This window comes from Malaya genurostris, chromosome 1 (genome assembly GCF_030247185.1).
Source record: "Malaya genurostris strain Urasoe2022 chromosome 1, Malgen_1.1, whole genome shotgun sequence".
Taxonomy (NCBI): domain Eukaryota; kingdom Metazoa; phylum Arthropoda; class Insecta; order Diptera; family Culicidae; genus Malaya; species Malaya genurostris.
This window is the reverse complement of record NC_080570.1, coordinates 50,608,071-50,622,395: the sequence shown is the minus strand read 5'-3', so window position 1 is coordinate 50,622,395 and position 14,325 is coordinate 50,608,071. Positions and strand designations below refer to the sequence as shown.

At 37.9% G+C, this 14,325-nt stretch overlaps 1 protein-coding gene across 1 annotated transcript in view; it reads left to right on the top strand.

Moving 5' to 3' along the window:
* The window catches only part of LOC131439242 (uncharacterized), a 684,657-nt gene that overhangs the window by 75,162 nt on the left and 595,170 nt on the right, over positions 1 to 14,325 (top strand). The window lies entirely within an intron of this gene.

Sequence of the window (14,325 nt, the reverse complement as noted above, 5' to 3'; positions counted from 1 at the left end):
GGAATGCTATCTGAAGCAGACAAAAGCGGAATACTTCACACACGATATTGCCGCCAATAAACCTATGAAGGTTGTACTTCGAGGACTACCCGACATGATGGAAGCCGAACTAAAGCAGGCACTGTCGGAGGCTGGACTAAAGCCTTTGATGGTGTTTAAAATGAAGCGACATAATACGGACAAAAAGTATCGAGATCAACTCTACTTGGTGCATCTGGAGAAGGGCTCCATCACCATGAGTCAACTGAAAACGATTAAATCGTTATTTCACATAATCATCGAATGGCAAAAGTATAAACCGGTACATCGGGATGTCACACAGTGCACGAACTGTTTGAACTACGGCCATGGAGCGAGGAATTGCCACATGAAAAGTCGGTGCGGGAAATGTGCCGAACCACACAATACCAACGATTGCCTTCTAGATGACATCGCTGTAAAATGTGTGAACTGTGATGGCGACCATCCATCTACTAGCAAATCGTGTCCCAAACGTGCTGAGTTCACAAAAAATTCGACAACAGGCGTCCCGTAAACATTCAACGCGCAATAATGTTCCACAGAAGGATGAAATTAATTTCCCACGGCTCCCACCGAAGTGGGATATTCCGAATTTGCCGCCACTCCCTCGCAGCAATCCAAAAGATTCAGCCGCTGGATCACAAAAAGAATCTTCCTCAAAAATCCCTCCTGGATGGGGCAATAATCAACCACAAGCAAAGGATGACTCTGGTGACTTATTCTCTGCTGAACAACTGATCGTCATTTTTGAAACAATGACAACAAAACTACGAAACTGCAGAACGCGGTTAGATCAAATCAACGCCTTAGGCAAATTCATCATCGAATATGCAATATAATGAGTTGGTTATAGTAAATTGGAATGCTTGCTCACTCAGGAGCAAAACTGCTGAATTGTCCGACTTTCTTCAAGAGAAGAATGCCGATATTGCTATTTTAACTGAAACTCATCTTAAACCTGAAATTTCTATTTTTATTTCCAATTACAGGATTCACAGGCTCGACAGGGCAACTACCAGAGGAAGGGGAGTTGCCATTGCCATTAAACGATCCATTCAGCACAGGCTTCTGTCAGCCTTTAAATTGCAACTCATAGAAGCCATCGGAATTGAGATTACAACGACGATGGGACCCATCATCATCATTGCAGCGTACTGCCCCAAACAAACCAATCTTCGAGATGGTACGTGTGCATCATTGAAGCGAGATCTGGCTATGCTCACTCGACGACAAAACAAATTCATCATTGCTGGGGACCTGAACGCACGGCATGAGCTGTGGGGAAACAGAAGACAGAATCGAAACGGATTCGTACTTGCCGAAGATTACGAAGCTGGACAATACAACATCTTCGCTCCGGATCAACCAACGCGACTTTCCAGATCGGGAGTTCATTCCATTTTGGATATATTCATCAGCAACATCGCTATAGACAGCTCTCCGGTTGTCTTCAACGAGCTCTCTTCTGACCACTTTCCAGTAATATTGACGTTGGGATCTTCACCAGAAACAGTGCCTATTCAACCTCGGAGGAACTATTATCGCACCGATTGGGTCCAATTTCAACATATCGCCGACCAACTTATCAATATCGATTTACCACTTGATTCCCCGATGGAAATCGATGCAGCCCTATCTTCCTTCCAGCATTCAATCACAGTCGCTCGTGATAGGACGGTTCCAGTACAACATATGCCGAGTTCCTCTCTTCAAATCGACAGTGTCACCAAGAAACTCATCCGACTTCGGAATATCTACCGGAGGCAGTATCAACGAACTGGCATCCTAGATAGGAAGACTACTTATAACAACTTAACTAGGATAATCCAGGAAAGGATATCTGAGCTTCGCAACAGGAACTTCCAGCAAAAGCTTCGAGAAATTCTCCCACATTCAAAGCCCTTCTGGTCCTTAACGAAGGTGCTTAAGAAAAAACCGAAGCCTATTCCTCCTCTGATGTCACCCCAGGACGCAGCTGAAGGAATACCTTTAATCACACCAGTAGAGAAGGCAAATGCGCTAGGCCAGCAGTTTGTGTGTTCTCACAATTTAGGACTCAACATTGTTAGTCCATATGAAAGAGCCGTTGCTGATAGCGTAGCTGAGGTTGACCAATCAGACAGCTTAGTTCCTGAGGAAAGTAGAGTCACTGCGAATGAGCTGATGGCTTTTGTGAAAAAATCCAAAAATATGAAGGCCCCCGGTTTCGACAACACATTCAACATTGAGCTGAAACATTTGAGTATTCGCTCATTTGTCTTCTTAGCTAAACTTTTTAACAGGTGCTGGGAGCTTGGTTACTTCCCTTCAATGTGGAAGTTAGCTAAAGTTATCCCAGTTTTGAAACCGGGGAAAGATCCTTCCTTTTCCAAGAGCTATCGGCCCATCAGCTTACTCTCTGCCCTATCCAAGCTGTTTGAAAAGTCAATACAAAGGCGAATTCTTGCTTTTGCAGATGAACAGGATATATTTCTGGAAGAACAGTATGGGTTCCGGAAAGGAAGATCCACCATCCACCAGCTCACAAGGGTTAACAACGTCATCCAGCAAAACAAATCAGTGTCCAAAACGACTGCCATGGCAATATTGGATATTGAAAAGGCATTCGATAATGTGTGGCACGATGGACTGGTGTTCAAACTGCATCGGTATAATTTTCCCATGTATCTTATTAAAATTATCAAAAATTATCTTGCAGATAGAGCATTCCAGGTTTCTCTGAATAATGCACTTTCAGAAAGATTTACTATTCCTGCTGGTGTACCCCAGGGAAGTATCCTAGGTCCCATTCTATACAACATTTTCACATCAGACATCCCACCTCTTCCAGGTGGTGGTGTTCTGTCACAATTTGCTGATGATACTGCCATTCTTTACAAAGGTCGTGTCATTAATGCTCTGAAAAATAAACTACACACAGGTCTGGACGCTTTAACAGAATATTTTACAAGCTGGAAAATTGTGATCAATGCAGCAAAAACTCAGGTCATCTTGTTTCCACATTCAAGATCTCCAAAACTTGTTCCATCAGACGAATGCAGAATACGATTCGGTGATGAGGTCATTCAATGGTCCGATGAAGTTATCTATCTAGGACTCACCTTTGACAGACATCTGATATTCAGGTCACATGTTGACAAAATCGTTCAAAAATGCAGCATACTCATTAGGTCTCTGTATCCGCTGATTTGTAGAACATCTAAACTATGCCTGAAGAATCAGATGGCTGTCTATAAACAAATCATCTACCCCGCAATTGAATACGCAGTCCCTGTTTGGCGGGGTTGTGCACGAACACACAAACTTAGGCTTCAACGCATTCAAAGTAAGATCTTAAAGATGATTCTAAATCTACCCCCTTGGACAAGGACTAGTGAAGTACATGAGATGGCCTCCCTGGATATACTTTAGAACAAAAATTCGAACAATTCTGCACGAAATTTGAAGAGAGGTGCTCAATCTCTGAAATACAAATAATTCAAAATTTGTACGTATTAGGTTAGGGATAGTTATAAGTAGGTAGACATTTTATAAATAATTAAAATAAATATTATGATTAAACATTAGTATGTAAAACAAGAGTAACTAAAACACCTAATATTAATAACGAATCGTATGAACAACAAAGATGAAAGGCCAAAGGGTCAAAACACTTGTACTGTAAAATGTTGATGTAATACACAAAAATAAGATTAATAAACAGATATTTATGCAAAAAAAAAAAAAAAATGCGAAATTCGATAATTTTTTCTTGTGCGTTGGATGGAAGCGGACGTCGTGAGAATGATTTAATCAATCAGCAGCTTCGGAGAGTGCACCTTCTGCGTGGTTAAGAACCTCAAACGCTCAGGTCGCAACTCTCATTTGGACTTCAGTCATCCGGTGGAGCAGATGGCAATGAAAGCAGGCCTTTTGCGTGGTACAAAACCTCAAACAATGCAATTTGCACAACAAATTCGCAACAGTGTTTTAAATCGTTTATATCCAATCAGTGTTTAATATCTTAGAAAATTATACAATTTGGCTCTTCTGGGATTTCAGAAATTAATCCCGTACAGCATTTTGATAGAACTTTTACTTAAATATTGAAATCCGAAATGAAATAATCGACATCAAAATCCTCTAAGGTGTCATTTAGAACCATAATTTTATACCCAAAGAATTATGCGAAATACAAAGCTTCTTACCGAAAGCGGAAGAAGCAGGAGACTCCAACAGAACACATATCAGTTTTGCATTCACGGACAACAGGTCATCCTGGAAATAGTAGACGGAATTCAGCGGTATCCATCGGAATTTGAACTCAGCTCATCACTCACCATCACGAACGCCTTCATAAAAGGTTCTTTTCAGAACCACCATTATTTTATCATAAGGAACTATACTGGTTATTTCGTAATATTTGTGTGTCAGAATGTTTAATGTAACTAATCTGTACTGTAATTTAGGTGTATCGTTTCAAATTCTAGTAGTGTAAAAGAGCTTGCACAATTCACACTATCGATCAACTAATTTATATTCTAAAATATAAAGTAAGAGTATCAGTTTTATTCGTATTCACGACATCCAGTTATATCTCTGACATTACACACCTATACTTTTTTCTCTTCTCGTAAGCTTCTCGGCAATCACTTGTTTGAATGTTACTTTTGGCCTGACACCTGACATTTCCGGTTCCGCAGAAGTGACGTATCCAACAAAAAAATCCGTTTCTTGGAAATGACAGAACCGATTTCGACGATCTTAGGCTCGATTGAAAGTTACCATCAACACATTGATCAAGTTTAAAGACATTTTCGGTTTCGGATATATAAAGGTAGAAGTGACCTAACTGACAGAATGCAATGTTTTCTTGGTGAAAGTTTATCGGGAGATGGCTAAACCGATTTAAACAATCATTCACACTTAAACCCATTTCTCGAATTCGCTAAAGTGAAATGCCGAGACAGATCGACAACGCACTATTTTACTGATTGCTCTGTACTCAATATTATGTTTTCCGAGATTCGTTTAGTAGATTTAATGATATTTCGGCTAAGTACATCTTTTTGCCACGATTTAGCAAAATCTTCTGCTGAACTCATCGGTGATTAACAATTATCCCGAAATCAGCAAATGCGTTTGCCGAAATTTATTTAGTTTTACAAGAATGAACTGCTGTTTTCCACACTATGGTCGCACTAAGCATTTCTATCCAAACTTTCTCTTCTATTAATTACCAAGCGGTTCCCACGTTTATCACTCAATTATTTGTATGAAATGATACCCGAAACTTTCGACTTTCAAACAGAATAGTGATATCAAATAAAATCTTTTTAATCACATCACAATAATCGAAAGAGACAGTTATTAAAGAGAAACTGTCACTTGCTTATACGCCCTATTGAAAAATCAACCGAGATTTGCATTTGCTACTCAAACTTTTTAAGGTTTTGCAACAAAATACCGATAAAAATTATTTGACCGTGCTCATCGCACTGTTTTATCGACAGCGTCAAAAGGGATAGGCGATCTAACGTCGTGTTTCACAACTTGAGGCGCACGTGTGCGAGAATGATGATTGCAAATTTATCTGTTAAAATCCAAGAGGAAACAAAATTCCACTTGTTAAATCATTTAGAATTTATTTACAACATCATTTGTTCATGCGAAAAGTTAATTATTATCTCGAAACAAATCATGTTTCACCTCTATTATTTTTGCAGCACTCAAGCTTCTGTTTCAAACAATGAAAATTTTCAGTTTCGATTGCAACATGTAAGAAAATGTAATGTTGATCAGTTTCAAATGATTTTATTCGTCTCGATCCTTATGAAATGTCACTTGAAGGACCGTATAGATGTGCAAAACTAACCAAACATGCGATATGATGATGAGAAATAGCTTTTTGTCACCTTTTTATTTATTCCACTAGCGTTCAAAGTAACCTTAACCGAACCGAACCAAATTGCGGATCACGATATTGGTCGACTTATCATCTTATAAAACATAGGAAATAAGTTTTCTTGAATTCTTCTCATACTTGCATATCAGTCCCATATGTAAAATCGGCATGTCGAGAAAAAGACGATCAAAATTTTATTTCCGATTTTTTTGATTTATTGTGCTACTCAATGCTAAATCATTTTATTATTACATGAAATATCGGCAGGGTAAAGTGTTATAATATGCCTTCCTTAAGAAAACATTAGATATTTTCAAGTGTATTAATATATTTTCCTCGACAATATGAGTATTTCATTGCAATACGGCCGAGGAACGTAATTTTCAATGACTCCAATAGAAAAGATGAGAATTGATTGACAAAAACACATTTTCCAAAACGACCACATTCTAAGTTTTTTCGCTTGACTCAGACATAATGCCCCAGCAGCCGTAAAATATGTCTCACAACAAATCAGTGGCGTGACACACAACAAAATGCATTTTACTCCACAACAATGATTCATTTTGCTTCTTGAAACGTCCATAAAGTGACTGTTTTGAGATAATCAGTATGTCAAAGAAATGGCGAATGAAACGCTCATTTAGTCGAAGCAAAACCTTACATCGAAAAGCTGCCAAATGAAATTTTCAGTTTTTTCATACTTTCCAGCAAACGACAACTACCAAACTTGCATAGCAGAAAGATCCTACGAAAAGATAGTGTTAGTGATAAAACTTTGGTTCAGAAAAGTTTTGAACGCTATAGAAAGGAAGGGGGCATTTTGGCTAACTGCGGCGCTTTATAAGTCTTTCCACTAATACACCTTTGCTATTATAATATTGCAACAAATGAAATTATTGAAATTTGCCCTGAATGGGACTGATATGCGGGTACTTTGCATATGGGACAGACATGAGTTGATATTTTTTTCACATTTTACTGAACAAACCCTCAACTTTCATTGCAATTTCTGAGAGAATATTGAGGATAGATTTCATTCCTCAAACTAACTCAAAATTGGCGAAAATTGATATGGGACTGATATGCGAGTACGGGCAGTATTGCTCGCGTTTAATTCATTTATCATTGATTTCAAGTCTGTTGATAATTGCAACTGCAATAGATTTGATTGTATCCCAGATAAGATCTGATGAGGATCTGCCGCTGTGTCCAATTGAGCTACAACTGTAATCGAGTTAGACATATATTTTTTTCATACAATTTAGCACATTTATGCAAGTTTTACCGAAATCATAAATTTTATGAATTTATTGTCCGTTTTATTCCACTGTTCTCTTCCAATCGATGCTGATAGTTCACACTAACTCGTTATCGCATAGCCAAAAATGCTTCCGATGAGGGCTTGCGTTCGTATTTTTACTGGAAACAGCATACGCGACTTCCAGAACCAGAATATTACTTTTATCAAACGTATTTCGCCTAAATCATCTAGGAGCACGTAACACTTCAGCCAATTAGTTCTGATTGTCCAACACCGTAATTCACACAATTATTTAACTAATAAGAGCGACTACCGATACTCAGAAGTGTGACAAAAGTGTATCGGTTTTATTCGTATTCACATCTTCCATTACTCAATCCGGCTTTCATCCTTTTGATTATATCTATCTTTTTACTTCGAAGAAATTAATCAAGAATCTTGCCATCTATCATGCTCAGTGTCAACAGCCAGATTCCACTCGCACTGTAGAAATTTTCAATCTGCAACTAGTCGCCAAAGTTGAGCAAACCTTCGGGTAAAACATTCCCGAAAAGTGTAAAACCGTACATCCAATTAAATTGTGCCCTTTTCGACCGGCCCACGTACGCGCTAACCGTGCGAACATCCAATTCGCATGATGATCAAACAGATTAGGTTCGAAATATGTCCATAACAGAGGTCCCCATTGGCTATCGAGTTAATGGGGCACGGTCGGTGTCGAAATGAGTGACCGCTCGGTTTGCTGACCGTCGCTCATTGCGTCCTTATCAATTTCTGCCGATCGGCGTCACACGCGATTGATGGGTGAACACAATGCTTCACTCCAAGTAGGCTTTGATGAACACGAAAACGGGGCTCGGGACAAATTGACTCTGGCAGTCGATAGCCGCGCGTTGAGGCTTGACCATCACCGTATGTTGGTGTGAAGAATAAGTGATGGGGAGGGGAAGTGGGGTATGGTCAGTCAAGGCAATGTGTTGCCTAGGGTTTGGGGCTTCGCATGTTTTTCGATGATTGCTCCGTTCACTGGCCCCGGGTCTCCGGCCACCGTCGACCGTAAGCACTGTGCCGACAGACAGTGGCAGTGTGAAAATTAGTGCTGACACATTTACGTTATCCCCGCAAGTGGATTGAAATTTGTCGCACTTTTCCGTTGACAATTTTTCCCCGACCCGGGTGATGTTGTGGTTCATGTTTTGCAGAATGTTGGTCAACACACGTTTGCTAGTGACCTGCTCAGACAAGACGACGGTTTGTACCGGTTGTTTACGACTTTGAAGGGTGGTTGCCCGCGGTTGCACACGTGTCAACACGAAGGACAACGTTGGGGTAACATGACCAAATAGTAGTAATAATAATAATAACAAGCTCGAAAATGACGGTTCTCTCATCAGGAAAGTGCGTGCTTACCCTGTGAATACGTGGGAATACGTCCAGTCCGTAATTAATAACTCTCTGCAGGGGGAAACTACCGCAGTCATTCATTATTAAGGACGATCCCGCTCTTCACCAATGGCAGCCGGTGTTGGTGGATTGGAACCAATTGAAGGCGTCGCGACATTTTGTGGAGCGTGGGTTGAAAAATTAAGTATAATTACAATCTTGTTTCGGGTCCCCTAACGACCAGAGCCTCGGTTCGACATCATCATTCTTGTTCCATCACACGGGTCGAGCTCGGCTCGGACTATGGAAATCAGGATGGCGCTTTCTAGATCAAATACCTGCTGAGTGGGTGACGTGGTGGCCACTGTTACGTTAGCTCCATTCCGTAATTGGTCAGTGGAAAGAGTGATTGTATAAAATTAAATAATATACGTTGCTCACTCTGCTGACGTACACGAGTTTGACTGTTATCGCATCAGTCCTGTCAACATTTCAACCCCAACGAAACGAGCTGGGTTCGGCTAGGATAGATTTCCTTTTGGTTGCTCGTGGCAGTGTTAAAGCTACTAGTTTCAGTAAATGACATCAAAAGAAAAAATAAATAATTATGGCAAAATTATGCTAATCAGTGAAACAAAAATCGTGGAACGATTGAGGTTTAAATGAATTAAAGCTATGCTTTTATTTCATCCTTCAAAACCGACACCATGCGCCATTCAACGCCATAATTGACACATTGCCGCGAAACTGGATTACCGGTAGCGATACCTGCCAATGAAAAATGGAGCCAAGAAAAGGAGGATTCTTTCGAAAATTTTCATATCGGCAGTAATGATTTGCAACGATTTTATAGTTTATTCAAAAGTACAAATAGATATCAGCAATAAAAGTAAACTAAGAGTAGAAGAAAATCGATGATTACTTTTTTTAGTGTAAACTACAATTAAACATGGAAAATCTTCAGAAATGTGTGAAATTGGGTAAGGTTAGGTTTTTTTCGGACCAGCATTTTTTTTAACAGAAACCAGTGCAATAATGATTTCTCGAGTACTAGAATGTTAAGTGATCGAGTACCATTTATTTTAGATATTTTATTTGTTAATTCCGGGCATTTGAAAAATGGTATTGAACCAAGTATAATGCTCATCTTCAAATAAACATTAGTTTTCTCACAATAAATTAAGATCAACATTACCATCTCAGAATAAAACTTTTCATTCCCCTTCTACTATGATTTTTCAAATGAGTTTGTCCGTTTCTATAAGAAAACGCTAAAAAAGGTGAAGTAATTAAAACATTTCCTACCGATTTGACAGCTCTTGCTGAAAGTATCATCTCTAAACAAGCAGCGCTTCTACATTTCGTTTTAGCATCATTTTGCCTGGTTCCCGGTTTTCAATTAACGATCGGAGATAATTGACAATCTAACGCAAAACTAATTTTAACTGTCGCGCCATTTTAGTTTCATTATTTGAACCTTTCTTAGGATGACGATTGAATTTTACACGGGCTCTTATGGGTGATCTAACGTTGTGTTTCACAGCTAGAGGCGTACGTGTGCGAGGATGATGATTGGCATATTGTCGCAAAACTGAAATGTACAGAGGCTGCTTGCTTATAGATGATACTTTCATCAAGAGCTGTCAAATCGGTAGGAAAATTTCTAATTATTCCACCTTTTTATCAATTTCTTATGAAAACGGGCAAATTCATTTGAAAGATCATAGTAGAAGTTGAAAAAAAAGTTTTTACTCCGAGGTGATAATGTTGATCTTAGTTCATTGTGTGAAATCTACCGTTTATTCAGAATAGAGCATTAAACTTGGTTTGATACCATTTTTCAAATGCCTGGAAATAACAAATAAAGTATCCAAAATAATTGGTACTCGATCGCTATACATTCTAGTACTTGAGAAATCAACATTACACTGGTTTCTGTATTAAAAAATGTGGATCCGAAAAAACCTAACCTTACCGAATTTCACACATTTCTGAAGATTTTCTATGTTTAATCGTAGTTTACACTAAAAAAAATAACTTTGAAATCGTGCTTTTATTGCTGATATCTATTTGTACCATTTAATAAACGATAAAAATGTTGCAAATCACTACTGCCGATATGAAAATTTCCGAAAGAATCCTCCTTTTCTTGGTTCCATTTTTCATTGGCAGGTGTAGCTACCGGTAAATCAGCTTTGCGACAATGTGCCAATTGCAAGTTTATCTGTCAAAATACAAGGGAAATCCGATTTGCAACATCATTTGTTCGAGCGAAAAGTTAATGTTCGTGTGAGGAAAATCATTCTGCATCTCTGTTATTTTTGCAGTACCCAAGATTCTGTTTAAAACGATGAAGTTCCAATTTTAGCGTGGGAGAGAATGTTATGTTGATCATTTTCAAAGCAGTTTATTCGTCGCGTACATCATGAAATGTTACTCGAAGCACCGTACAGATGCGCAAACGGAACCAAATACGCGATATTATGATGAGAAATAGTGTTTTACCACCTATTTACTTATTTCTCTAGCGATCAAAATAAACTCAACCGAGCCGAAACAAATTCCGGATCTCGATAATTGTTTACTTATCAGCTTATAAAATCAAAAATGATCTTACATCTTCAAATGAACAGTTCTTGTCACAGATCCTAAAATTCAACAATATAATTGAAATTGTATGAGTTCCCCATAAGAGTCCGTGTAAAATCAAATATACACACTTAGAAAATTTTGCAGAATTCGGTAAATTTTACCGAATTTTCAACAGCTGAACGTTCGGTAATTAAATTGATTACCGATCGTTCGGTAATTGCTGAACTGTCAAACAACTACCGTAAACTGTAAACCAAATGAATCCAACTGATTGTTCGGTAATTTTTTTTTTGTTTGTTTTCCTTTGGTTAAAATTCTGGATTTTCGGATTAAGAAGAACCACACAAATTCACAAAAACAAATGAAGTAAATTCCAACCTGTTGTGGCTATGGTTATTCCACGAAAAAAAAGGGCCAAATGTTCCGGCTGACCGGAATTATGAGCGTCTTCCAAAATACTGCACAATCAGTCGAGTCCACCAGAAATAACCCTCGAACGATTTGTGTAGGCAGCAACTGAACAAGTGATACAGAATTTTTTTCTGCCTATAAGTAAACAAAAAGCTTTTAGTGGATCAAATGTTTTGAAAATTTAGCACCTGTATCTCAATCCATTCGATTAACTCTTCAAAAATTTTTTCTATGGTTAATAAAAAGACACTGAAAATTTTAAAAACTGTTTGACAGTTAGTTTCACGACAATCAGTTTTCACAGAAGTTCGGTTATTGGAAGATAATTTTACCATACGGACGGTATGGTTTTTACCGTACTCGGTAACTATTCAGATTTACCGTATGAATTGTATATCTATTTACAGAATTCTGTAATGAGAACTGGCGTAGTACTGATCGTCCGGTAAAAATTTGCATAATTGTTGTAAAATGAGGTTCATGTACCGAAATATCGGTAATTTCTATTGATTACCGAAAGTTTTCGTCAAAAAAAAGTACGGGTGTGTAATGTCAGAGACATAACTGAATGTCGTGAATACGAATAAAACTGACACGATTTCTTTACACTTTCGAATTCGAATTGATAGTTGATCGATTGTGTGAATTGCGAAACTTTCCCCCTTTTCATTACTAAAATTTTCAACGATTTTTGACGTCGATTATCTCACTTCGGATTTGCATATTTCATTGAAATAAACTATCAAGATGCTGTACAGGATTCATTTCGGACGTTTAGAAGGACCAAATTGTGGAATTTCGATATTTAGCACAGTTCGGAACATTTTTCTCGAACTATTTTCGCATAGTGAAAAGAGCACGAAGCAAATCAAATTATTTTGGATTTTCACTAAACTGATGATTTGTACCTTCGATTTGCAAAGAAGTAATCTTAATAGTTCTGTAGGTAACATTTAGAGCCATTAGAACGACTGATTATCTTTAATGTTGTCCACTTTTCGTTTCTTGTTTTCTTTCTCTTCTATGCAAACCATCAGCAGCTGATGCAATCGTTCTTGCTTGAATTGAAACTAGCTTTGCGAACAAACCGACACATCCGCTCGCAGTGCCAAATGATGCGAAACTGGTTTAATGCGTCTTCTCGCCTTGACGACCGGAAGGCAAATGAGAACTACGACCTGAGCGTTTGAGGTTTTTAACCACGCAAAAGGTGCGCTCTCCGATGCCGCTGTTTGAATGCATCCTCTCGCCCCGACGTCTGCTTTCATCCAACGCACAAGAAGAAATGATCGATTTTCGACCACGGTTCCCCTTTTAAAAAGTTCAGTTGAAGATATGTGCCTGACTACCTCAAAATCGTCGTCCTTGCGCGAAAAACCCAAGCAAAAGTAAAGAGTTTTCTGCGTTGTTTTAAAATTTTCAGAAAATTTAATTTTTGAGTTCTTTGTGGTTATCTCACACTGTTCAAAATATTATCCTAAATTCCTGATCATATTTTTGATGAAATAGTGAAAGAATTATGTTGCTGCCATTAATACAAGTCGAGATATTCACGACTAAGTCCTGCCCATTCTTTCATATATCTAATTTTGAAAAGGCGCCCCATAGTAAAGTAAGTCGTATTCACGACAATACAGAACAACGGAATCGAATCTTAGTGTGTACTATATATCAATATGGGTCACTCTTGCAGGTCACGAGGGACATCACAGTAAAGTGCGGTGGCAAAAATGGTTACTAATACACTAAAAAAATTTTTAATGCACATATGGCAGCTTTCCCAATCAGTACACTGAACCAAACATCTCCAAACCCGGAAGAGAACACATTGTTTAATGAAAATCCTTATTTATATAAATGTGTGTGAAATGTGCACGCAGAACTCAACAAATTAATCTTAATGCTAATTCCAGAATTTTACCAACATTTCCGAATTAAGTATTACAATTTCTTGATTTGAAAAATAATTCCATTTCTAATGATGTGATAATGATTACGGTTCCAATGATAGAACTACACAATATCAGGTGGTTCAATAAATAAATAAATGCTTCAAAACAAGATTATTTAGTATAACAAAACGTAACTATCATACTATTTAATAACATTTTTTCAGTGCTAAACAAACTTTCTAATTGTCGAGTTTTGGAATAGTTCGCCTGTTGAGTGAAATTCAACTAGTTTAAACTATTCGCAAAACAGTTCACAGCAAGGGTCAGATTGCATAGTATATGAAAATTTTATTCATAGACAATTTATAAAAAAAAATTTTCCATTCTATCTTTCCCTGAGAGGAACGATAATGTGCAGTTAATTTAAATTCAATATCTTTTTTCCATAAATACGTCTTAACACTGTTTGCTATTATAAATTACATTAAATAAAATATCTTCATTCTACATGATCTTATAACTATTTCAAGTTTGTTTGTATCAGTTCATCACTTTTATTTAATATAAGATAGCTGGCTATTGGTTGAACTCATGGAAGAGAAAACAGTTTAACATAAAATAAAATTCAAATTGGAACTCCAATGGACTTAATCAAATGATAAAGAAGTTTCATGAAAGGAAGGTCACGACAAGCAAGAATGTCGCAAAATGGGACATTGGATAGTCTACCTTGGGTACGCAAGGAATTTATTAGATGAGATCTGACATCATGATACTCCACGCATGTCCAAACGACATGATCAATGTCGCGATAACCTTCGCCACAAGCACAATGATTAGTCTCGCAAAGTCCAATTCGAAGGAGATGTGCATCTAAC